Source organism: Lepus europaeus, chromosome 19 (genome assembly GCF_033115175.1).
Source record: "Lepus europaeus isolate LE1 chromosome 19, mLepTim1.pri, whole genome shotgun sequence".
NCBI lineage: Eukaryota > Metazoa > Chordata > Mammalia > Lagomorpha > Leporidae > Lepus > Lepus europaeus.
Window position 1 is genome coordinate 21,678,239 of NC_084845.1, and position 26,479 is coordinate 21,704,717.

A 26,479-nucleotide genomic window follows, 5' to 3' on the forward strand; every position below is an offset into this window, starting at 1 on the left:
AAAAAAAGAATATGTCAGGGTTAGGGTTAGGGCTAGTGTTGAGGTTCGGGTTAGGGCTAGGTTGAGGGTAGTGTTAGGGCTAGGGCTATGGTTAGTGTTAGGGTAGGGCTAGGGCTAGGGCTAGGGCTAGGGCTAGGGTTAGGGCTATGATTAGGATTAGGGTTAGGGTTGTGTTTAATCCTAAAGTTAGGGCTAGGGTTAGGTTTAGTGTTAGTGTTAGGTTTACTGTTAGTGGTAAGGCTAGGGTTAGGTTTAGGCCTGAGGTTATGGTTAGGGTTAGGGTTAAGGTTAAGGTTTGGGCTAGGGTTAGGGATAGGTCTAGGAATAGAGCTAGGGCTAGGGTTTGGGCTCAGATTGGGTTAGTGTTAGTGGTATGCTTAGGGTTAGGGTTTGGGTTAGGTCTAGGTTTAGGGCTAGAGCTAGTGCTAAGGCTAGGTCTAGGGCCATGGCTAGGATTAGGACTAGGTTTAGGGGTAGGGTTTGGGCTAGGGCTAGAGCTATGTTAAGGTTAGGGGTAGGGGTAGGCTTAGGTTTAGGGTTAGGGTTAGGGCTAAGGCTAGGGGTAGGTACTCTTAGGGTTAGGGCTAGGTTAGGGCTAGAGCTTGGGTTAGGTTTAGGTCTATGTTTAGGGCTAGAGTAGTGGTGACACTAGGCCTAAGACTTGAGTTCCAATTAGGGAATGCCTAGGGTTAGGGTTATGACTAGGGTTAGGGTTAAGTTTGGGACTAGGGCTAGGGTTAGGGCTATGGCTAGGTATAGGGCTAGGGTTAGGGCTAGTGAAAGGGCCATGTCTATGGCTAAGGCTACTGCTAGGGCTAAGGCTTTGGCTTAGGGTACAGCTAGGGCTACTGGTAGGGTTAGGGGTAGGGGTAGGGGTGGGGGTAGGGTTAGGGTTAGGGTTAGGGTTCAGTCTAGGGCTAGGGGTTAGAGTTAGGGCTAGAGTTACGATTAAGGTTAGCGTTAGGGTTAGGATTAGGGTTAGGGCTACGAATAGTTTTAGTGCTATGGTTAGGGTTAGGCTTATTGTTAGAGCTAGGGCTTGGGCTAAGTCTAGGTTTAGGGTTATAGTTAGGGTTATTCAAGGGCTAGGACTAGGCTTAAGGTCAGGTTTAGTGTTAGGGTTAGAGCTAGGGTTAGGGCTAGGGCTAGGGTTAGGGTTAGGGGTAAGGTTAGGGCTAGGGCTGGGGTTAGGGCTAGGGCTAGTGCTAGAATAATGGCTAGGTTTAGGGCTTGGGCTAGTGTTAGGGCTTGGGCTAGGGCTAGGGTTAGCATAAGGTTAGGTTTAGGGTTAGGGTTATGTTAAGGTTAGGGCCAGGGCTAGGCTTAGGGTTAGGTTTAGGGCTAGTGCTAGACTTATTGCTAGGTCTGGGCTAGGCTTAGGTTTAGATTTGGGTTAGGTATAGGGTTATGTTAGGGCTAGGGCTAAGGCTTGGGCTAGGGCAAAGTTTAGAGGTAGGATAGGGTTTGTTCTAGGTCTGGGTTTATGGCTAGGGCTAGGGTCAGAGTTAGGGGTATGGCTAGAGCTAGGGTTATGGCTAGAGCTATGGTTAGGTTTAGTTCTAGGGCTAGGGCTAGAGTAGGGCTAGGGCTAGGACTATGATTAGGGTTAGGGTTAGGGTTAAGGCTATGGCTAGGGTTAGTGTTAGCGTTAGGGCTAGGGTTAGTTCTAGGGCTAAGATTAGGGTTAGCGTTATGGTTAGTGTTAGGGTTAGGACTAAGGCTAGGGCTAGGGCTAGGGTTAGGGTTAGGGTTAGGGCTAGGGCTAGGGTTAGGGTTAGGGTTATGGCTGGGGCTAGGGTTCGTTTTAGGGTTAGGTCTCAGGCTAGGTTTAGGATTATTTTTGGAATAGGGTTAGGGTTTGTGTTATGGTTAGGGCTAGGGTTAGTGTTAGGGTTAGGGCTAGGGTTAGGGTTAGGAATAGGGCTAGATCTAGGGCTAGGCTAGGGCTAAGGTTAGAGTTAGGTTTAGGGGCAGGCTTAGGGTTAGGGTTAGGGCTAGGACTAGGTCTAGAGCTGGGGTTAAGGCTAAGGCTAGGGCTGTGGTGGAATGAGGTGAAAAGTTCATATCAAGATGGCTGCTGAGGTGAAAATTTCATGCCAAGATGGCCACTGAGGTGAAAAGGTCATGCTAAGATGACTGCTGACAACAGAAACTGCCTGGCAACAGGCCATGATTGGATGGCTTTGGAAACCACATGACAACAGAGCCTGACTGACGGCAGGCCATGATTGGATGGTTTCAGAAACTGTCTGGCAACAAGAGCCTGACTGGCAACAGGCTGTGATTGGAGGGCTTTGGAAACTGCCTGGCAACAGGCTGTGATTGGTTGGGGCATAGACAGCCCCTTGATCGGATTGGCTGGTCTTGGCTATATAAGCTGTTGTACTAACTCAAATAAACGAGTCTGCGGGCTGCTCACCTCAAGCCTGCTTTCTCCCGACTCCCAGAGTCTGTGTGTTGACTCCGCGCCTCTTGCCCCACCATGCTGCTCCTCTCAGAAATGAACCCACTGCAACATTGTTGAGAAATCAATGGCAACATAGGGCTATGGCTAGGATTAGGGCTAGGGTTAGGATTAGGGTTAGGGCTATGGCTAGGGCTAGTGTTAGGGTTGGGGTAGTGGTAGGCTTAGGTTTAGGGTTAGAGTTAGGGTTAGGGTTAGGGCTAGGGTAGGTACATGTTAGGGTTATGGCTAGGGTTAGAGCTAGAGCTAGGGTTAGGGTTAGGTCTATGTTTAGGGCTAGAATAGTGGTGATGTTAGGGCTAGGGCTTGGGTTAGGGTTAAGGTATGCCTAGGGTTTGAGTTGGGTTTAACTTTGGGGAAGGACTATGGTTAGGACTAGGGTTAGTGCTAGGGCTAGGGCTAAGGCTAGGTTTAGGCTAGGGCTAGGGCTAGGGCTAGGGCTAGGGCTAGGGCTAGGGCTAGGACTAGGGTTAGGGTTAGGGTAGGGTTATTGTTATGGTTAGGGTTAGGATTAGGGCTAGGGTTAGTGTTGGGGTAGTCTAGAGCTAGGCCTAGGGTTATGGATAGGGTTAGTGTTAGGGTTATGGTTACAGTTAGAGCTAGGGCTGGGGTTAAGGTTAGGGTTCAGTTTAGGATTAGAATTAGGGCTAGGGCTAAGGTTAGGGTTAGGGTTAGGGTTACTGTTAGTGTTAGGGTTAGGGTTAGGTTTAGGTTTAGGGCTAAGGCTAGTATTAGGGATAGGGTTAGTGTTAGGGTTACTGTTAGAGTTAAGGTTAGGGTTATGGTTAGGGCTACAGTTATGTAGGGTTTAGGGTTAGTGCTAGGGCTAGGGTATGGCTTAGGTTTAGTCTTGGGATTAGGGCTAGAGTTAGCGTTAGGGTTAAGGCTAGGGTAAGGGCATGTGTTAGGGTTAGGGTTTGGGGCTAGGGCTATGGTTAGGGCTAGGTCTAGACTAGGTTTATGGCTAGGGCTAGGGCAAGGGTAGGGCTAGGGGTAGGACTTTGATTATGGTTAGGGTTAGGGTTAGTGTTATGTTAGGGTTAGGATTATGGTTAGGGCTAGGGCTACGGTTAGGGCTAGGGCTAGACTAGGTTTAGGGCTAGGTCTAGGGCTAGGGTTAGGGCTGCCACTAGGGATAGTTCAAGGGCTAGGGCTAGGGCTAGGGCTAGTGCTAGTGCTAACTCTAGGATTAGGGCTAGGACAAGGGTAGGGCTAGGGGTAGGACTATGATTAGGGTTAGGGTTAGGGCTGGGCCAGGGTTAGTGTTATACTTAAGGCTAATGTTAGTTCTAAGGCTAAGATTAGGGTTAGGGTTAGGGTTAGGTTAGGGTTAGGATTATGGTTGGGGCTAGGGCTACGGTTAGGTCTAGGGCTAGGGTTAGGGCTAGGTCTAGACTAGGTTTAGGGCTAGGGCTAGGGCTCGGGTTAGGGCTGCCACTAGGGATAGTTCAAGGGATAGGGCCAGGGCTAGTGCTAATTCTAGGATTAGGGCTAGGGCAAGGGTAGGGCTGGGGTAGTATTATGATTAGGGTTAGGGTTAGGGCTAGGCTTGTGATCGAGTTAGGGTTAAGGTAATGTTAGTTCTAAGGCTAAGATTAGGGTTAGGTTAGGGTTAGGATTATGGTTAGGGCTAGGGCTACGGTTAGGGCTAGGGCTAGGACTAAGGTTAGGACTAGGGGTAGGGCTAGGGCTAAATCTAGGTTTAAGGTTAGGGTTAGGGTTGTTTTGGGTTAGGGTTTGTGTTAGGGCTAGGGCTAGGGCTATGGTTAGGAATAGGGTTAGTGTTATGGCTACGGTTAGGGTTAGCGCTAGTGTTAGGGTTAGGGCTGGGGTTAGGGTTAGGGTTAGGTTTAGGGCTATGGAAAGGTCTAGGGCTAGTTCTAAGTCTATGCCAATGCTAAGGCTAGGGCTAGGGAAAGGGTTAGTGTTCAGGTTAGGGCTAGATTTAGGGTTAGGGTTAGGGTTAAGGCTAGTGCTATGGTTAGGGCTAGGTCTAGGGATAGTGTTAAGGCTAGGGGTAGGGCTAGGGTTAGGGCTAGGGCTAAGGTTGGGTCTAGGTTTAGGCCTAGTATTAGGTCTAGGGCTAGGTTAGTGATAGGGTTAGTGTTATGTTTAGGGTTAGGGCTAGGGTTAGGGCTAGGGTTAGTGTTTGGGTTAGGTTTAGGGCTAGGTTAGTGATAGGGTTAGTGTTATGGTTAGGGTTAGGGCTTGGGTTAGTGTTAGTGAAAGGTTTAGTGATATGGTTAGGGTTAGGCCTGGGCTAGGGTTATGGTTAGTGCTTCCACTAGCGTAAGGGCTAGGGTTTGTGTTAGGATCAGAATTAGAGTTAGTGCTAGAGCTACGGTTAGGTTTAGGTTTAGGGTTAGATTTAGGGTTCAGGCTAGGGTTAGGGTTAGCCTATGGTTGGGCTACCACTAGGGTAAGGGCTAGGGCTAGGGCTAGTTTTAGGTCTAGGGTTAGGGCTAGGGTTAGGGTTAAGGTTAGGGTTAGAGTTAAGGCTAGGATTAGGGCTAGGGTTAGGCTTAGGTTTAGGGTTAAGTCTAGGGTTAGGATAGGGTTAGTGTTAGTTTATTGTTAGGGCTAGGGCTAGAGTTACGGTTACGTTTGGATTAATGTTAGGGCTAGGATTATGGTTAGCACTAGGACTAGGGCTATGGTTAGGGGTGGGGGTTCGGTTAGGGCTAGGGCTAGTGCTCCTGCTACTGCTAGGGTTTGGTCTAGGACTATGTCTAGCGCTATGTAAAGGACTAGGTTTATGCTTAGGGTAGTGGAGAGGCTATGTCTAGGATTAGGTAAAGGGCTAGGTTTATGCCTAGGGTAGTGGAGAGGCTAGGGCTAGGGTTAGGGGTAAGGTTAGGGTTAGTGTTACGGTTCGGTCTAGGGCTTGTGTTAGGATTAGGGTTAGAGTTAGGGCTAGAGTTTCGGTTAGGTTTAGGGTTAGAAATAGGGATAGTGTTAAGGTTAGGGTTAGGGTTATGCTTATTGTTAGGGCTAGTGCTAATGCTAAGTCTAGGTTTAGGTTTACGGTTAGGTTTAGGGCTAGGGCTATGGCTAGGGCTAGGGTTAGGTTGAGGTTTGGTGTTAGATTTAGGGCTAGGGTAAATGCCAGGGTTAGGGTTAGGGTTAGGGCTAGGGCTATTGTTACAGTTAAGATTATGGCTAAGGTTAGGATTAGGACTAGTGTTAGGTTTAGGGTTAGGGTTAGGGTTAGGGCTAGCATTAGGGCATGGGTTAGGGTTAGTGTTAGGGCTATGGTTAGGGCAAGGGTTATTGTTATGGCTAGGGCTACAGTTAGAGCTAGGTTTAGGGTTAGGGCTAGTACTAGGGCTAGGACTAGGGTGAGAGTTAGGTTTAGGGTTAGGGCTAGGGTTATGGCAAGGTTTAGTTTTAGGGTTAGGGTTAGACTTAAGATTAGGGTTAGGGCTAGGGTTAGGTTTAGGGCTAGAGTTAGGGCAAGGTTTAGGGTTAGGGTTAGAGGTTGGGCTACAGTTAGAGCTACGTAGCATTAGCATTAGGGCTAGGGATAGGGATAGGGCTAGGGTGAGGTTAGCGATAGGAGTATGCTTAGTGTTAGGGCAGGGTTAGTATTAGGGTTAGGGTTAGGACTAGGGCTAGGGCTAGAGTTAGGGCTGGGGCTAGGGCTAGGGTTAGGTTAGGATTAGGGCTAGTGCTATGGTTAGGGTTAGTGTTAGGGTTAGTGTTAGGGTTAGTGTTAGGGTTAGGGTTAGGGCTAGGGCTAGGGCTAGGGCTAGACTAGGGTTAGGGCTAGGTTTAGGGTTAGGTATAAGTTTAGGGTTAGTGTTAGGCTAGGGTTAGTGGTAGGGTTAGGGTTAAAGCTAGGGTTAGGGTTAGAGTTAGGGCTAGGGCTAGGTCTAGAGTTAGGGCTAGGGTTAGGGTTAGGGCTAGGTTTAAGTTTAGGGCTGGTGTTAGGGTTAGGATTATTATAAGGGTTATCGTTAGGGTTAGGGCCTGAGTTAACATAAGGGTAGAGTTATTTTGGGGCTAGTGCTAGTGCTAGCATTAGTGTTATGGGTAGGTAATATGGTTAGGGTTAAAGTTATGGCTATGGTAGTGTAATGGTTAGGGTTAGAGTTAGTGTTAGGGCTATGGTTAGGACTTGATATACGGCTAGGGTTAGGGCTAGGGCTAGGGCTAGATTTAGGGCTAGGGCTAGGGTTAGGTATAAGTTTAGGGTTTGGGTTAGGCTAGGTTTAGGGTTAGGATTAGGGTTATTGTTAGGGTTACGGTTAGTGTTATGATTAGGGCTGGCATTAGGGTTAGGTTTAGGGTTACAGTTAGGGTTAGTGTTAGGTATTAGTTTAGGGTGAGGGTTAGGGCTAGGGCTGGTGTTAGGGTTAGGTTTATGTTGGGTAGGGCTAGTGCTATGGCTAGGGTTAAGGTTAAGTTTAGGGTTAGGGCTAGTAATAGGGTTACGTTTAGGCCTGGATTAGGGTTAGGACTAGGGCTAGGCTTAGGCCTAGGGTTAGGGTTAGGTTTAAGTTTAGGGTGAGGGTTACGCTAGGGTTAGGTTTAGGGTTAGGGTTAAGGTGATGGTTAGGGTTTTGGTTAGGGTTAGGTATAAGGTTAGGGTTGTTGTTAGGGTTAGGGTTAGGGTTATTGTTAGGGTTAGGGTTATGTATTAGTTTAGGGTGAGGGTTAGACTAGGGTTAGGCTTAGGGTTTGGGCTAGGGTTATGGCTAGGGTTAGTATTAAGGTTAGTGTTAAGTTTAGGGCTAGGGTTAGGGTTAGGTATAAGGCTAGGGTTGGCGTTAGGGTTAGGGTTATGTATTAGTTTAGGGTGAGGGTTAGGCTAGGTTTAGGCTTAGGGTTGGGCTGGGGTTATGGCTAGGGTTATTTTTAAGGTTAGTGTTAAGTTTTGGGGCTAGGGTTAGGGTTAGGTATAAGTTTAGGGTGAGGGTTAGGCTAGGGTTATTGAAACGGTGAGGGTTGTGTTTAGGGCTAGGGTAAGGCTAGGGCTAGGGTTTGTGTTAGGGTTAGGGTTAGGGCTAGGGCTTGGGCTAGGGCTTGATCTAGGGATAAGGCTAGGCTAAGGCTAGGGTTAGGGTAGGAGTAGGGGTATGTTTAGGGCTAGGGCTCGGTTTATGTTTAGGTTTAGGTTAGGATTAGGGCTAGTGCTAGAGCTAGGGCTAGGGTTAAGTTTAAGTTTAGGTTTAGTGTTAGGGTTAGGTTCAGAGTTATGTCTAGGGCTAGGTTTAGGGCTAGGGTTAGGGTTAGGGTTAGGTATAAGTTTAGGGTTTTTGGTTAGTCTAGGTTTAGTGTTAGGGTTAGGGTTATTTTTATTGTTAGGGTTATGATTATGGTTGGCGTTATGGTTAGGGTTAGGGTTGATTAGGGTTGACATTATGGTTAGGGTTAGGGTTGCAGTTAAGATTAGGGTTATGTATTAGTTTATTGTGAGGGCTAGGCTAGGGTTAGGCTTAGCGTTTGGGCTAGGGTTACGACTAGTCTTAGCGTTAAGGTTAGGGCTAGGGCTAGGGTTAGGGTTATGGTGAGAGTTAGGGTTAGGTTTAGGGTAGGGGTAGGGTAGGGTTAGAGCTAGGGCTAAGGTTAAGGTTTGGGTTCTGGTTAGGGTTAGGGTTAGGGCTAGGGTTAGGTTTAGGTTTAAGTTTAAGCCTAGGGGTAGGGGTAGAGTTCGGCTAGGGTTAGTGTTAGGGATAGGGTTAGTATCAGGTTTATGTTTAGGGCTAGGGCTAGGGTTAGGGTTAGTATTGGGGTTAGGGTTAGGGTTAGAGTTAGGGTTAGGGTAAGGTTAGTGTTAAGGTTAGGGTTAGGGCTTGGTCTAGGACTAGGGTTAGGGTTAGTGATAGGTGTAGGGTTAGGGGTAGAGCTGGGGTTAGGGCTAGGGCCAGGCCTAGTTTTGGTATTACGGTTAGGGTTTAGTGTTAAGATTACTGTTAAATTGGTGCTAGGGTTGTGTTAGGGTTAGGGCTAAGGTTAGATTTAGGATTAGAATTAGGACTAGGACTAGTGTTAGGGTTAAGTTTACGGTTAGTGCTAAAGGTTAGGGATAGTTCTAGGGCTAGGTTTAGGGTTAGTGTTAGGTTACCGTTAGGGCCATGATTAGGGCAAGAGTTAGGGATATGGATAGGGCTCGGGCTAGGGTTAGGGTTAGGGTAAGTTTAGGCTTATGATTAGGGATAGGGTTAGTGTTAGTTTTAGGGCTATGGTAAGGGTAATAGTTAGGGTTAGGGTTAGGGTTAGGGCTAGGGCTATGATTAGGGCTAGGTCTGGGGCTAGGTTTTGGACAGAGGATTAGGGCTAGGGTTAGGGCTACCCCTAGTGTTAGGACTAGGGCTAGGGGTAGGGTTAGGGATAGGGCATGGGCTAGGTCCAGGTTTAGGGCTAGAGCTAGGGCTAGGGCTAGGGCTAGGGTTAGAGTTAGGGTTAGGGCTAGTCCTAGGGTTACACCAGGGCTAGGGCTAGGGCTAGGACTAGGTTTAGGGTTTAGGTTGGGTTAGGGCTAGGGTTAGTGTTAGGGTTAGAGCTCGGGCTATGGTTAGGGCTAGGGTTATGTGTAGGGCTATTGTTAGGGATAGCTCTAGGTCTAGGACTAGGGTTAAGGCTAGGGCTAGGGCTAGAACTAGGGCTAGGGCTATGGTGAGGGTTAATGGTTGAGGTAGGCTTAGGGTTAGGGTAGCTTCAGGGTTATGGTTAGGGTTATGGCAAGTGCTAGGGCTAGAGTTTTGGCTAGGGCTAGTAATGGAGCTAGAGATAGTGTTAGGGCTAAGGTCAGGATTTGCTATATGGTTAGGGCTTGGGCTAGTTCTAGGGTTGGGGTTCGGTTTAGGGCTAAGGCCAAGGCTAGGGTTAGGATTAGGGTTAGGGTTCGGGTTCGGGTTGGGGTTGGTGTTAGGGTTAGGGCTAGGTTTAGGGTTAGGGCTTGGGCTAGTGTTAGAGCTAGGGTTAGTTCTACAGCAAGGGCTAGTGTGATGGTTAGGGGTAGGGGTTGGCTTAATGTTATGGTTAGGGTTAAGGTGAGGGCTAGGGCTAGGGTTTGAACTAGGGATAAGGCTAGGTCTCGGGCTAGGGTTAGTGTTTGGAGTAGGGGTACAGTTAGGGCTAGGGCTGGGGTTAGGTCTAGGGCTAAATCTTGGGTAAGGGTTAGAGTGAGGGTTAGAGCTAAGTTTAGGGTTAGGGTTAGGGTTAGGGCTAGGGCTAGGGCCAGGGCTAGTGCTAGGATTAGTGGTAGGTTAGCATGAGGGTTATGGCTAGGGTTACAACCAAGTTTAGGACTAGAGCTAGGGTTTGGGTTAGGGTTAGGGTTAGGGCTAGGGCTAGCATAGGAGAGAGGCTACGGTGAGGGTTTGTGTTAGGGATAGGTTAGGGCTAGGGTTAGGGCTAGGGCTAGGATTAGGTCTAGGGCTAGGGTTAATGTTATTGTTAGGGTTAGGGTTTTGATTAGGGTTAGCATTAGGGTTATGGTTAAGGCTAGGGTTAGCATAAGTGTTAGAGTTAGGGCTAGTGCTAGGATGAGGGTTAGGGTTACAGGTAGGGTTAGGTTTAGCGTTATAGTTAGGGCTAGGTTTAGGGTTAAGTCTAAGTGTAGGGTAGGGCTAGGGCTAGAGCTAGAGTTAGGTCTAAGGCTTGGTTAGGCTAGCATTAGGATTAGGGCTAGGGCTAGGGCTAGGCCTAGGCTCATTGTTTGGTTTAGGGCTAATGCTAGGGCTAGGGTTAGGGTAAGGGTTAGAGTTAGGTTTATGGCTATGGCTAGGGCTAAGACTAGGGTGAGTGTTAGCAGTAAGGGTAGGCTTAGGGTTAGGGTAGGGTTATTGTTAGTGCTAGGGCTAGAGCTAGGGTTATGGTTAGTGTTAGGTTTAGCATCAAGGTTAGGGTTAGGGTTAGGGCTAGTTGCTAGGTATAGGATTAGAGTGAGGGTTATGGTTAGGGCTATGGCTAGAGTTAGGTTTAGGTTTGTGATTAAGGTTAGGTTTAATGTTAGGTTTAGGGTTAACATTGGGGTTGGGTTTTGGGTTAGGGTTAGGGTTGGGGTTAGGGTTAGGGCTAGGTTTAGGGTTAGGACTTGGGCTAGTGCTAGGGCTAGGGTGAGGGCTAGTGTGATGGTTAGGGTTAGGAATAGGCTAAATATTAGGGTTAGATTTACATTGAGGGCTAGGGCTAGGGCTTGAACATGGTGTAAGGCTAGGTCTAGGGCTGGGGTTAGTGTTAGGAGTAAGAGTACAATTAGGGCTAGGGCCTGGGTTAGGTTAAGGCTAGGGTTAGGTCTAGGGTTAGGGTTTGAGTTAGGGTTATGGCTAGGGTTAGGGTTAGGGTTAGGCTAGTGCTAGGGTTAGTGGTAGGGTTAGTGTTAGGGTTATGGCTAGGGTTATGGGTAGGTTTAGGGCTAGAGTTAGGGTTAGGTTTAGGGCTAGGACTAGGTTAGCATAGAGGAGAGGCTAGGGTGAGGGCTTGCTTTATGGATATGGTAGGGCTAGGGTTAGGGTTAGTGTTAGGGCTAGTGCTAGGGCTAGGGCTAGGGCAAGGGCTAGGGTTAGGACTAGGCTTAGGGTTAGGGTTAGGCTTAGTGTTATTGATATGAATAGGGCTAGGGCTACTGCTAGTGTTGAGATTAGGTTTAGGGTTACAGTTAGGGTTAGGGTTAGTGTTATGGTTAGAGTTATGGCTAGGGCTTGGGCTTGGGATAGGGATTGGGCCCAGCTAGGGTGAGCATTAGAGGTGGGGGTAGGCTTAGGTTTAGGTTTAGTCTAGGGTTAGATCTAGGCCTAGGGCTATGGCTAGAGCTAGGGATAATGCTTGGGCTAGGGCTAGTGTTAGGGCTAGGGTTAGGTTTAGGGTTAGGCCTAGGTCTAGGGCTAGGTTTAGGCTCGGTGTAGGGGTAGGTGTAGGGATAAGGCTGATGTTAGTCTAGGGCTAGGGCTAGGTCTAGGGTCAGTGTCAGGGTTAGGGTTAGGGTTAGGGTTTTGTCATGGCTAAGGTTAGGGTAAAGGTAAGGGTTAGGGCCAAGGTTAGGGTTAGGGCTAATGTTAGGGCTAAGTCTAGGGCTAGGTCTAGGGTTAGGGGTAGGGTTAGGGTTAGTGTTATGCATAGGGCTAGTGCTAGGGTTAGGCCTAGTGCTAGGCTGAGGGTTAGTGCTAGGGCTAGGGCTAGGTTATTGGAGAGGCTAGGGTTAGGGCTTGGGTTAAATTTAGGTTAGGTCTTGGGTTAGGGTTAAGTTAGGGTTATGGTTAAGGTTAGGGTTACAGCTAGGGCTAGGGTTAGACTTAGGTGTAGTGTTAGGGTTATGGCTAGGTCTAGGGCTTGGGTTCAGGTTAGGTTTATGGCTAGGTCTAGGGCTTGGGTTCAGGTTAGGGTTAGGGTTAGGCTTAGGCTTAGTGTTAGGGCTAGGGCTAGGAATAGTGTTAGGGTTAGGGTAATGACTAGGGCTATTGCTAGGATTAGGGTTAGTTTTAGTGTTAGGGTTATGGCTAGGGTTATGGCTAGGGTTAGGTTAAGGTTAGGGCTAGGGCTCAGGTTCGGGTTAGGGTTAGGTTTAATGTTAGGGTTAGGTTACAGATGGGCTAGTGTTTGGGTTAGGGATAGGGTTATGGCTAGGGTTAGGATTAGGTTTAATATTAGGGTTAGGGTTAGGGTTGTGGATAGGGTTAGGGGTAGGGTTAGGGCTAGGGCTAGGACTAGGGCTAGTGTTAGGTCTAGGGCTAGGGTTAGGGTTTGGTTTTGATTAGGGTTAGCGTTAGGGTTAGGGTTAAGGCTAGGGTTAGGGTACAGGTTAGAGTTATTGTTAGTGCTGGGGCTAGTTGTAAGATTAGGGTTAGGGTTAGGGTTAGGGCTAGGTGTAGGGTAGGGCTATGGCTAGCATTAGGTCTAGGGCTATGGTCAGGTCTAAGGTTAGGGTTAGGATTAGTGTTAGGTTTTAGTGTTGGGTTAGGGTTAGGGTTAGGTTTATGATTAGGTTTAGGGTTAGCATTAGGGTAGGGCTAGTGCTAGTTTTAGGGTTAGGGTTAAGGTTAGGGTTAGGGCTATGATAGGTTTAGGGCTAGGGTTAGTGTTAGATATAAGTTTAGGGTTAGGGTTAGGCCTCGGTTAGTGTTAGGGCCAAGGTTCGGGTTATGATTAGGTTTAGTGTTATGGTTATGGTTAGTGTTAAGGTTAGGGTTAGTGTAGTGCTAGGGCTTGGGCTTGTGCTAGTGTAGGGTAAGTTTTAGTGTCAGGTTTAGGGCTAGGGCTGACCATCTTGGTCAGTGTTGCCTATAGATTTCTAGCCATAAACATCCAATTTGTACTGTTTTTTTTTTTTTTATGTCCTAATCTATACTATCCCTAAACTGTATTTTTGGGTGAGACTAAAAAATGAACCAAAGAAAGAAAAAAGCAAACACATTTAAAACCAGACAAATTTTTACAATTGCTTTTAACAATGAAAAATTTGGCTGGTGTAGCCAAAATAATCATAAGAACCTTGAATTCCACAAAGCAAAAATTCTGTGCCCTGATTAAAATGACCATTCCTCCAGTTACCCTATTTCGGTTATCCAGCATGAAAACACAATGTAACATCATAAAATTCATTCAAATAGTGAAAGACATGAAAAATATGCAAAACACACACACACAAATCGAAAGCTAGAGTAAGCTCTGATATGGAGATAACCACAAGAGAACCAGATTTTTCTGGTTCGATTCAGCCAAACCGTCAAAATGGTGTCGAATTCCCATGGATTTGAACCAGAAAATTGCACTCAAACTTGTTTTGAAAAAAATTGAACATTCTTCTGTCCCACAAAAGCTTTAAATTTCATTTTCACAAGCACAAAAACAATCTTGGTCAGTGTTGCCTGTAGATTTCTAGCCATAAAGGTCTAATTTGTACTCTTTTTGTATGTCCTAAAGGATACTATCTCAAAAACTATATTTTTGGGGCCAGACAAATAAATGAACCAGAGAAGGAAACAAACACATTGAAAACAGAAAAGTTGGGGGCGGAGCCAAGATGGCGGATAGTGAGGGCGCACACCAATAGTCCGGGAAAAGATAGTTTAAAAAAAGTGGAGTTACTGTAGCCTTAGGAAAAGACTCAAGAAAAAAACTGCAGAGGAAATGCTTCTGGATCTAGTGGATGTGACACAGAGGACCTACAGGGAGTCCACTGCATGGAAGCCCAGCCACAGGAGCCAAGCTGCAGAATCTCGCCAGCGCAGGAATGGGAGGTAAGACAAAAACCTCAGAAACCCAAGACATTGGCGGGGAAAGGCAAAAGGAGGCCTGAGGCCCCACTGGGCAAAGTTAACCAGGCTGACTGGAGGAGAGAAAAAAATGAATAAATCAGGGGAACCAGCACGGACACTAGCCTCTCTCTCCACTCACCTAACAAAGCTGAGCAAGACAAAGAGCAAGCACCATTTTACATATGTAAAATGGCAAACTTGCATAGCCAAGCAGAAAAAACTTGACTCTGGTCAGGAGAAATAACAGGAGGTTAGAATGTAGTGAAAGCAGGTGGAGCTAACTATCTGAGACTGTGAAAATCTGAGGGGGTGAGCGAACTCACGGAATGTGCAAACTTGGTAACCTTGGGACTGTGGAGAAACTTGAGAACACATTGAAGGCTGAATAAAATCTTTGTGTGGTCCCAAAGGTAGATCAAACGAATACTCACAGAGGCCAGATTTCAACTACCCTCAATTCCACTCAGCTGTGCGGAATTACTTCCCAACTGAGTCAAGAGAGAGAGAGAGAGAGAGAGAGAGAGAGAGAGAGAGATCGAGCAAGGAGCAAGGGAGAGAACAATCTGGGTGAGTCAAAATTGGCACACACTTAACCTGAAGAATCAAACAGAGCTCTCTGGCCACACCCATCACAGACTAAGGATCCATCAAAGCAGCAGCCCACTTAATCTACAGGCATAGTATAATGAGAAAAAAAAAACACCACAGCAAAAAAAAATAAATTATCTCCAACATGCCAAACAACAAATGCAGAAACTGAGGTAACAAGAGCAAGGAAGACACTATGATGCCCCCAAATGAACAAGACACCCCAATGCAAGATTATGAAGATGAAGAGATAGAGGAAATGCAAGAAGCGGATCTCAAAAAATTGATAAGAACATTAAGATGTTCTCAAAAACAAATTCTTGAACTACAGAAATCCTTAATGGACAAGATAGAAAATCTCTCTCGTGAAAATGAAATATTAAGGAGGAATCAAAATGAAATGAAACAACTAGTAGAACATGAAACTGTGATAGTGACAAGAAACCATAATGAAATGAAGAACTCAATAGATCAAATGACAAACACGTTAGAGAGCCTTAAAAACAGAATGGGTGAAGCAGAAGAGAGAATATCGGAATTAGAAGACAGAGAACAGGAAAGGAAACAGTCAAATCAAAGAAAAGAAGAAGAAATCAGAAATCTAAAAAATACTGTCAGGAATCTACAGGATACTATTAAAAAACCCAACATTCAGGTTCTAGGAGATCCTGAAGGCATGGAGAGGGAGAAAGGATTAGAAGGCCTTTTTAGTGAGATACTAGCAGAAAATTTCCCAGGTTTGGAGAAGGACAGAGACATCCTAGAACAGGAAGCTCATAGAACCCCTAATAAACATGACCAAAAGAAATTCTCACCACTACCCGTCGTAATCAAACTCACCACAGTGAAACATAAAGAAAAGATCCTAAAATGTGCAAGAGAGAAATGCCAGATTACTCTCAGAGGATCTCCAATTAGACTCACAGCAGACTTCTCATCAGAAATCCTACAAGCTAGGAGAGAATGGCAAGATATAGCCCAGGTACTAAGAGAGAAAAACTGCCAGCCCAGAATATTATATCCTGCAAAGCTCTCATTTGTGAATGAAGGCGAAATTAAGACTTTTCATAGCAAACAGAAATTGAAAGAATTTGTCGCCACTTGTCCAGCCCTGCAAAAGATGCTTAAAGATGTGTTACACACAGAAACACAGAAACACGATCACCAATATGAAAGAAGATAAAGGAAGGAAACCTCCTTGTCCATTAAGGATTTCTCTAGTTCAAGAATTTGTTTTTGAGAACTTCTTAATGTTCTTATCAATTTTTTGAGATCCGCTTCTTGCATTTCCTCTATCTCTTCATCTTCATAATCTTGCATTGGGGTGTCTTGTTCATTTGGAGGCATCATAGTGTCTTCCATGCTCTTGTAACCTCGGCTTCTACGTTTGTTGTTTGGCATGTTGGAGAAAATTTATGGTTTTTTTTTTGGCTGTGGTGATTTTTTCTCATTATACTATGCCTCTAAGTGGGCTGTCTGCTTTGATGTATCCTTAGGGGCTGTGATGGGTGTGGCCAGAGAGCTATGCTTGATTCTTCAGGTTTAAAGCTGTGCAAAGAGTGACTCACCTGGATTGTTCACTCCCTTGCTCCTTGCTGATCTCTCTCTCTCTCTCTCTCTGTCTCTCTTTTTATTTTTTTTGACTCAGTTGGGAAGTAATTCTGCGAGTGGAATTGAGGGTAGTTGAAATCTGGCCTCTGTGAGTATTTATTTGATCTACCCCTGGGACCACACAAAGAGTTTATGCAGCCCTCAATATGTTCTCAAGTTTCACCTAAGTTCCAAGTTACTGAGTTAGTTGGCGGCACTTTAGATATGTAAAATGTTGCCTGCGCTTTGTTTTGCTCAGTGAGTGAATAGAGAGGCCTCTGCTTTTCCCCCAAATGTCTTGGGTTTTTGCCGCCTTTGTCTTACCTCCCGTTCGTTCCCGCGCTGGCGAGATTCTGCGGCTCGGCTCCCGCGGTTGGGTTTCCACGCAGTGGGCTCCCTGTAGGTCCTCTGTGTCACATCCACTATATCCGGAAGCGTTTCCTCTGCAGATTTTCTCTTGAGTCTTTTCCTGAGGCTACAGTAATTCCACTTTTATGAAACTTTATTTTCCCAAACTACGGCGCACGTCCTCACTATCCGCCATCTTGGCTCCACCTCACCAGGGCTGCTTTACTTCTGACATGGCTCCATGCAATGGCCCTGGAAAAGAAGTGAAAGATGGCCCACGTTCTTGGGCCCTAGCCACCAATGCAGGAGACCTGGAAGAATCTCCTGGATTTGGCCTGGCAAATCCCTGGCCATTACAGCTAACTGGGAAGTGAACCAATAGATGGAAGATCTCTCTTTCTCTGTCTCTCCATCTTCCTTTTTAACTCTGATTTTCAAATACATAAATCTTTTTTTTAAGAAAGAAAAGTAAATGAAGCAAATCTTTAATATGGGGTGTAAAACAACACCAGTTCATAAATTCTCCCCAGACTTGAAGCAAACTGCCCTTTCTATGCACAGCCCAAATGGTTTTTTTTAAGACTTATTTATTTATTTGAAAGAGTTAAACACAAAGAGAAGGAGAGACTGAGAGAGGTCTTCCATCCACTGGTTCACTCCCCAATTGGCTGAAACAATTGGAGCAACACCAATCTGAAGGCAGGAGCCAGGAGCTTTTTCTAGGTCTCCCACATGGGTGTAGGGGTCCAAGGGCTTGGGCCATCTTCCAATGATTTTCCAGGCCATAGCAGAGTTGGATTGGAAGTGGAGCAGCCAGTTCTTAAACCAGTACCCACAGGGGATTCTGGCACTGCAGGAAGCAGCCTTACCCACTATGCCACAGTGCTGGACACCCAAATTTTTCAAAACACAATTATTTTCTGGTTAAATTTGAGTAGAAGATTATAGGGCTCAGCACTCCAAGTCTCCAAGCACCAAAGAAATATTTAGTTGTCACTCTGGGCGAATGTAGCCAGAGTCCAATCAGGCACTTGAAAAACTTGAGAACAGCTATTTCATAAGTTGTAGACATGAAATATGGGGCAGTCACACAGGACAGCTGTGTCCAGTGTTCAAAGTGAGACCCAGGGCAGCAAGCCTGTTATATCCCAAGAGAAGTCAGCTTTCCAGTCCATTAAAGGGAAGTACCAGGAAAACAGCTGCTTGAAATGAAAGATGGATGCTTTATGGATGACTGATGACACCTCCGTCCTTCTCTGAAAAATATTCTGAGGTGGACAAGGGCTGAGAGTTGTGAAAATAGAATCCCATGCAGTCTGTTAAGTGTGAAACAACAGAAACCCTGGAAAATAATTCCGAGGTCAGAGAGGCATAAGGAGGAAAGCAAAGACATGAGGGATGGATGGATGGATGGATTTCTGGATGCCATCTCTTCCACCACATTCCACAGGAACTTACACTTGCTGAAGCAGGGGCATTCATTCCACTGCCAAAGGACTGAAAAGGTAGCACAAGTTGGCTGTCTCAAAGGTGCCCACATTATGTCCATCAGCATCTCTGCCAATGCCCAATGTCCCACAAGAAGCAGTCTTCCCAGAGGGACAGAGGCTGACTGGCAATTTGGATCCAGAAGTGAATATTCCTGGAAAATCATAGTCTTTCCAGACCAGCAGTAACAGCAAATAGAAAAAGAGAGAAGGCAGAGAAAGTCAGGGGCAGAAAAACAGGGAAGCCCCAATGGCTGAGCTGCCATCTTGCTGGCTTCCAGATGCTCAGGTGAGAGCCACCACAGGCCTTACGAGCCAGTGGGCAGCAGCAGCAGAGCACTGTCACTCAGGAAAACCCACAGATGGTGTCCTGGGATCTACACACAGCTGACTTTGGTCTGCACACACGCTGGGTAAAATGCAGTTGAGCCAAGCCAAAAAAAAAAAAAACCGAACTGAAAAACCTTCAGCTACAATATTCCCTGGGGAGATGAGATTTGCAAGGCCAAGTCACCCAGAACAGGTGGGGGTCTCTGTGGTGAAGAAGCACTGTGCATGGTGGGCCTGATTCAGAGCCCAGTTTCTAGCTGTGTGGTTCCCCCACCCATACATCTTCTCTTCATCTCCCCAGACAAGGCCCAGACACAGAGGAATCCCCGCATCACATTCATCTGCACAAGGAACATCTGTACATGTGAGTCAGTGTGCAAACACACAGATACCTCCAATACTGTGGCACAGACACACACATCTCCTGTGTCTCTCTTCAGAAACAGCTTCTATGTGAGCCAAAAGATCCTGGAACTGACCAGAGTTAGAACAGACTTCTTTCCCTTTCCCTTGTAAAATTAAGACTGTACCTTTTCAATGCTACCGACAGCATTTCCAAATGTCTATGGAGGAGCTGGCTCCATGGCACAGAGGGTTATGCCACTGCCTCCAATGCTGGCATCCCCTATGAACACTACTCAAGACCTACTTGCTCTGCTTCTGATCCAGCTCCCTGCTCACACACCTGGGAAAGCAGCAGAAGATAGCTGCAGTATTTGGGTCCTTGCCACCCACATGGGAGACCCAGATGGAGTTCTGGGTCCCTCAGTCTCTATGTCTCCTCTTCTTCTCTGTGTCACTCTGCCTTTCCAAGAAATAAAATAAATCTTTAAAATGTACATTGGGTGAGAGATGAGAGAAAGGTTATCGCATTAACAGCCAAGATAATATAAGCTGATTTCTAGGACTCATTAACTTGAAAAACATAAATTAAACAGAAACTAAATGAAACTCAAAATGTAACGAAAAAAATCATCATTTGCTACAAATTACAATCCTCACCTGCAGAGCTATAACTGAAAAAATGTTACTACCTCTTTAAAAAAAATGCAAAATGAAGTGCTTTGGGTACTCCCTCCAAATGAAGCCTCCATTAAGCTGTAGCTGAATCTTCCCACTCACTGGAGTTCAAGGACAAGGCTTCCTTCTCCAGCCCACAGCAGCTGTCAGTGGCTGCTACTAATGGGAAGATGAATGGACACCATCAGCTTCCTCACAGGGCACCTTTCCTAGAGACATCACTGCTAAGTCACCAGAGCATGTATCGCATATTAAAAACTTCTCTTCCAGATGCTAAATACCTTGCTGTCACCCTCCAGCGGCACAGGGTACAATCTGCCGAGGACAGCCAGCCAGCTGGACAGCTCTAGGAATCCTGTTCCTGGCTGTTTCCCTGGGAGATGAATGGTCACAGGACATAGGTGCTCAGAACGCCGGCTTGAAGCAGTTCCTCCCAGCTGCGACACACAGCTGCTGGTCCATCAGAGGCACCATGACAGGAAGCAGCCTGGAGACAAGCAAACCCCATACTGGGGCTGAGAAGAGTCACGCGGCAACCTTCACACCCACTGCCTAGAGTCCCTTCTGCTCCTCCCTCCTAGGCAACCTCATGATGGGCAATCAGGTCATCAACAGGGAATCAGGTGACAGCACTAATCTAACAGAACAGGGACTCACTCAAGACTGGTTACTCTCCTGACAATTCCACTATGCGGAAGATAAGTGCCATATTTTCCTAGGCCACATCTATTTCCCCACTGCATGGGCATCTCTGTGGGGGAAGGGGGCCGCTTATTTCTGGTCCTTTTTCTGTCTTACCACTCCTCACACTTGTACAGAGGGCTCCACAGACCAATCCTTGTGCAAATTATTAGTTAGTGTGCTCCCAATGCTAAAAATATCTTGGGCTTTGGCACCAAACAAAAAATAAGAAAACTCAGCGGCCCCCTTACTTCCAGCTACAGGGACTGTAGCACAATCAGCGGGGAGTGGCATTGTGGGGACAGTGAAGAAGAGGGGGAAAATGTCAGCAGAGCCCGCAGAGCCCTAGCTGCCCCGATTGCCCGCAGGGACCCCACCTTGTGGGCTGTGTGCATGTAGAGTGGTGGCTGCAGGGCTGAGCCATCCACTCAGCACTAGGCTCCCTGCTGGGGGCCACCCAACCCTGCTCCATGGGAACCACTGCAAAATGGCCTGGTAAGTCTGAGGTCACATGGGCACCAAAAGAGGAAACTAGCTCCTAACTCCAGTTCCCGGCAGTCACCCGCCTGCATGCACCCAGACCACTGACCCAGATCTGCACTGTGGCATTTCTCAGAAAGTCTCAGCTCCAAAACATCTACCTGGTTGTAATGTGTTGTTGTTGCTGTTCTTTTTGTTTCTGTATTTTTGTTTTGCCTTTAGCTAGTTTTATCTTCGTGAGAGGAGGGGTCCCTGCCATAGTTAGAACAATATAAAAATGAACTATCCCACCCCACCCCTCCGATTGTGGTCCAATTAAAAAATAAAAAGTGAGACCTTTAAAAACCTAGTACACCTCTGGAAAATCAGCATCCAGCTCAAATAAGACTCTACTTTCACTTGACGCAATAAAACTTCTGCCTTTTTGCAACCTTTTCCCAGCCATTTATTGCTACACTGAGCTGAAGAAATGAACCCACCCATCTGTTCCAGTAACACTGAACACCCCACACACACCCTTTGCGACTGGGAACACCCCCCGGGACCCTGTAAATAAAAGGCATTAAGGAAACTTGAGAAAAGGGGAGACACAGGAACCCCAGAGCGTGGGGAAATGCGGGACATCCTGGGTCCCTCTCAGTCCCTGCTGCCGCCCGATGGCACCCAGCGAGCCGGGATCCCCAGCTGCCAGCAGCCCTGGCACCCAAACCCTCTGCATGGTACCATATCTGCCATGAGAATTCTCAGAGAGCCTGGCGGCTCCCTTCATGACGCGCAGGGAAGCAAAGGGATGCGTGGGAATGGTAGTGGTCACTGCTACAGACCAACAGCAGCGGAAGGAGAAGCAGCAGGGGCCTCCCTGGGTGTTGTGCTCGCAAACTGCCTGGGACCGCAGGTGCAGAGTACCGGACTCGCTGAGCCAGAGCCAAGTCACTGCCCTGCCTCCCAGCGCTGGCTCTGGTCAGTGAATGACCTTCCACAGTCTGGGGCCTGGGATCTCCCTGTGTGCATGCCCGCTCTGATGTGCACACATGCACGCAGGCGCTCGGGTATGCAGGGCGTCAGGGCACAAGGGACTCTGGGAAATGGAGTCCAGGACCAAGGCTTGGCTGCAGACCAGACTCGCTGGCCATCCTCAAGGGCTTTACAGCCTCCAGCAGGTGGAGACAGAATGGGAACTAAGAGCCTTTGCTTTTGTTTACATCTCTCCACTCTTCCCCTCCAAAAATTTCAAAGATAGGTTGCTGCCCTTATTCCTTTCTGCAACCAACATCCTTTTTCAAATTTTCTTACAAAACTTTTATTTAATAAATATAAAGTTCAAAAGTACAACTTTTGGATTATAGCGGGTTTTTCCCCCCCATAACCACCCTCCCACCTGCAAACCATCCCATCTCTTACTCTTTTCCATCCCATTCTTCATTAAGATTCATTTTTAATTCTCTTTATATGCAGAAGATCAACTTAGTATATACTAAGTAAAGATTTCAACAGTTTGCACCCACACAGACACACAAAGGGTAAAGTACTGTTTGAAGACTAGTTTTACCATTAATTCGCATAGTACAACACATTAAGGACAGAGATCCTACGTGGGGAGGAAGTGCACAATGACTCCCCTTGTTGATTTAACAAAGGATATTCTTATTTATGACGTCAGTAATTACCTGAGAATCTTGTCACGAGCTGCCAAGGCCATGGAAGCCTCTTGAGTTCACAACCTCCATCCTTATTCAGATAAGACCATAAGCAAAGTGGAAGTTCTCTCCTCCCTTCAGAGAAAGTGAACCAACATCCTTAAGAGTGACACCCAGAGAAGCTGACCCCAATTTCAGGATGCTTTATAAACTCTGCCTTCTTCAAAAAGTACCTTACCTGCTGCTTACCTGGAAGATTTCTCTGGGTTTTTACCTGTAACAGTCAAATAATACATGAGAATGAATGCAAAATAATTTTGATGAGTTGCAGAGGGGAAAGCTTAGTATCCAGATTTGAGAATACAATTTGTATTGGTGTTTTATTGCTGGTTGGTAGTTATTTTCAAATCATTTTACAGCATCCTTTAGTTCACCAAGTACAGAAAGAGAAACAAGAGACCTGGATAGAGAACTAATATTCTTGAGAGAATAAATGCCTTACATCATATCTTTTAGCCCATAGATTACTTCTGGAGACCATATTATCACTAGTTTGCTAAGAAGAGACTTAGGTGGAAAAGATTTTTTCATTTGCCCATGGGGAATATAGTCTTTTAGACTAGAAGGAACGCCAGCTGAAATCTAACACAGCTTAAGAAATCATTGCTTTGTCTTATGGCTCAGTTTTTGAAACCTCACATTTCCCAGCTGGAAAAAAAATGAGAGGACCAGCAATGTAGCACAGTGGCTTAAGCCACCAGCTGCAAGGCTGGCATTCCATATGGGGGCCACTTTGAGTCTCTACTGCTCCACTTCTGATCCCATTGCCTGCAAGTGTGGCTGATAAAGCAGTGTATTGTGGCTCAAGTCATTGGGCCCCTGCACACATGTAGGAGACCCAGATGGAGTTCTAGGCTTCTGGCTTCAACCTGCTGCAGCCTTGGCTATTGTGGCCATGTGGGGAGTGAGCCTTCAGATGAAAGATCACTCTCTCTGACCCCTCCCTCTGTTACTCTGCCTTCCAAATAAATAAATCTTTCCCAAAAAATGTGGGAAAGAGGAAGGATACCTGTAGAAGAACAAACTTCAGAAAACCACGTAGGATTGCAAATTGTCTAAAAAATGAATTACACTCAAAGTCTCACTCTTATTATTTCATGGTCTTTTTTTATGGTTAATGTGAAGGTAACAACTGTGCTCAGATATGCGTGTGTTATTTGTATTTTAAGTTTTTAATTAGAAGCTGTTTAGATAAATAGTTAACGGGATCATTTGCAGTTCTATGTCTGTGACTTCTGTCTCTTATTCACAAGATTAGAATTGCTTGGTTTGGACAGTTTAAATCTTCAGCCATTCACTTCACACTTAGTATTTGCTACACAAGGAAATATCGTTTGCCTGGTTCATTCTTTCCTGTCAGACTGCAGACTTCATGAGAGCAAGAACTGTGTTTGCTTTATTTGACCCAATAACCTCAGAACCTGGCAGAGTCTGTCTCTTAGCTGAATGGATAAATGAGGATGTAAAAATGAACATGGGGCTGGTGGTGTGGCACAGTGGGTTAAGCCATTGCCTGTGACACTGGCCCCCCATATGAGTGCCACTTCAAGTCCTAGCTGCTTAACTTCTGATCCAGTTCCCTGTTAATGTGTCTGGGAAAGCAATGGAAGATGACCCAAGTACTTGAGCCCCCCATCACCTATGTGGGAGATTTGAATGGAGTCCAGGCTTCTGGCTTTATCTAGCCCAGAAGCACTGTGGCTTTTGGGGGATTGAACCAGTGGTGGAATCTCTCTCTCCCTCTCTCTCTCTCTCTCTCCCTGTCTTTCCTTCTCTCTCTATTACTCTATATTTAAATAGATAGATAAATCACACACACACGCACACACACACACACACACACACACATATATATATATATAATTAAGGGGATTGTGGTTATCTTCTTGGAATCATACCCTCGAAATGTATAAAATCTTTATATTAATAAAAGAGTTTTTGGGGTCCAGTGTTGTGGCATACTAGGCTAAGCTTCCACCTGCAAGGCCAGCATCCCCCATATGGGTGCCAGTCCATCTCCCAGCTGCTCCATTCCCTATCCAGCTCTCTGCTTATAGTGTGGGAAAGTGGTAGAAGATGTCCCAAGGGTTTGGGCCCCTGTACCCATGTGGGAGAAAAAGGAAAGCCCCAGTAAACTGGGCTTGCAATTGAGATAGGAATGGGTGAAAACTGTTGAGCAAACTGAAGAGGAAACTGAAGAAAACTTCACCCATTAAGAGTCCAACTTATGCCAGTGGACACGTGATGGGTGCCCTCTTCACTCAATCGGGCAGGTAAGTAATAACTCCATTTTATAATTGAGAAAGCAGGCCAAGAGAAGATGATTTCACTTATTCACCAAATATATGCACAAGGAACTTATAGCTGGGTAAGATTTTCCCAAGAAGCTCCAAATATCATAGGAGATAGAGGCAAATCATCATATTACACGAGGCTGCTTAGACAAGGTGCAATGAAGCCATAAGACCAGTCAGTGTGAGAGGCAGGATTCAAATCGTGGACTATCTGGGTGTGAACTTCACCACCTTAGTGGGCTAGCTTTTAGTTGTCAGCATCCTAACACACAGTACAGTTCAGAGGAGTAGTGGTCCTTGCTTCTGGCAGGGAGTTTTTGAGAGCAAAGAGAGGACTTTGGGAATTGGGAAGCGGCATCTACAAGTAATCTAGCAGCAATTCAGACCCAGAAGAGATGGTGATATATGTCTCCAAAGTGAACAAGCCATAGTGATCCTCCCCTTGGGAAGGGCTGACTCCAGAGTCTAGAGGTGACAGTGGTTCTAGATTTGGGAGCCACTGGAGGCAGGAAACCAGGTTGCTTATGAACAAAACAACCTGAGGACAAGGGAGTAGGGGGCTCTTGAGCTAGGGTTGAGAGGAGTGGGCCTATGCGCAATAGCACTGGTGATATGAGAAGGAAGGATGCAAATTCTTGGGTTAGGAGGAGAAAATAAACTGTGACAGGATTGGCTGCCTTGCAAAATTAAACCTTTGCTTCTTTCTTCCCATGTGAGCCCCAGTGGCTCTCCAGTGGCCTTTAAAGAAAGGTAGACCTCAGCACTAACAAACACTAGAATAGCCTGCTGCTTTTTGTCAGCCTTCTTGGGGAAGGATAATAGGTGTGTGGTTACCAACAAGCTCTTTGACATTGAGATGTAGGAGAATTTAGAGCATTGTGTTGTAGGAATTTTGAGGGGATGTCAGAGGGTTCAGGGTCTGAATTACAGATAAAAGAATATATACCCTACCAACCTAATGTAGGCTATCACAATGTCCCTGTTTGATGTATATATGTTCCTCTTTATTTTTTCCACTCTCCAATATACTCAAGAAACTTTAGAAAATAGAAATGGATCAATTTAAAGTTTTAATTCTGAAAAAAAAATGTTCTTTGTAATGTGCAGGACCATTCTCCTTTGACGGGAGACACAGATGCTTACCTGAATCTAGGTTGAAAATGTGATATACAAAGGAATTATGATAAATAGATGCTTCACAATTAAAAAAAATCTAGTGTTGGCCAACTATTTTTGCTATACTCGGCAGATCCAAATAGGATGTTCGTTTCTTTCTGATATTGTTATTAGAAGTTATTCTTTGTAACACTTTTTTGCATTATATCAGACATGTATTTACTTGAATGGAAGAGTGAGCAAGTGAGAGATCACACATCTGCTGGTTCACTCTTCAAGATTCCTCCACGAACTTGAGCTGGGCCAGGCAGGATCCAGGAACCTGGAGCTCTATTCAGGGCCCTGACTTGGGTGGCCGTGGCCAGGACTCCAGGACTAGGATCATGAACCACCTCATTCTCATGTGCATTAGCAAGAAGCTCGGTTGGATGCAGAGTTTACAGGGCTCCCAATGGCACTTGGATATGGATGCCATTGTCTCTTGTGGCAGCTTCACCTGCTGCACGTTCTCGCCTGCTGCAACTTCTGCTTTTAACTGCTTCCAACTTCTGGAATTCTTTCTTGGTACTGCTTTTCTGTATTGGAATATTCATGAATAGAGGATAGGTGTGTGCATCGATTTCACATTCACAGTCATCAATGTTTTCACGAATGGATCAGTACCAACATGTTAAAGATGTGACATCCAGATGAGGGTTAGGAGAAGAGGAGGAGAATGATATCAACCCGGGACTTTGAGGAACTGACTGACAATCACTGGTTAGAGTTTTAGCAATCATTTTGCTAATGTGAAATGCAAGGTATACAAGAACAACAGTTTGGTTGAGTAGTGTATCAGCAGTTGAAACCATTTCTAGAAATGAAATGTGTGACAGCCTTAGTGGTATCTATACTCTGTGTGTATGTCAAGTCATGGCTTACTTTCTTGCATTCCCATGGAAACCCACTAGGACCCTGAGGGATCTGGAGGGGGAATCCACTGTGGGATCAGGTGATTCGGAGAGAGGGCTTTCAAGGGAGTTGACTCTGCATGATGCCTTCAGCGTCCTGACACTCTGAGCCAGCTTGCTCCTTCCCATTTCGGAAGGGGGATCAGGTGTGAAAATGGTGGGTAGGATGAAATCCCAGTCCGGGGTCTGCCAGCGCAGGTGAAGTGGCCCCAGACCACCATAGGTACGGACTC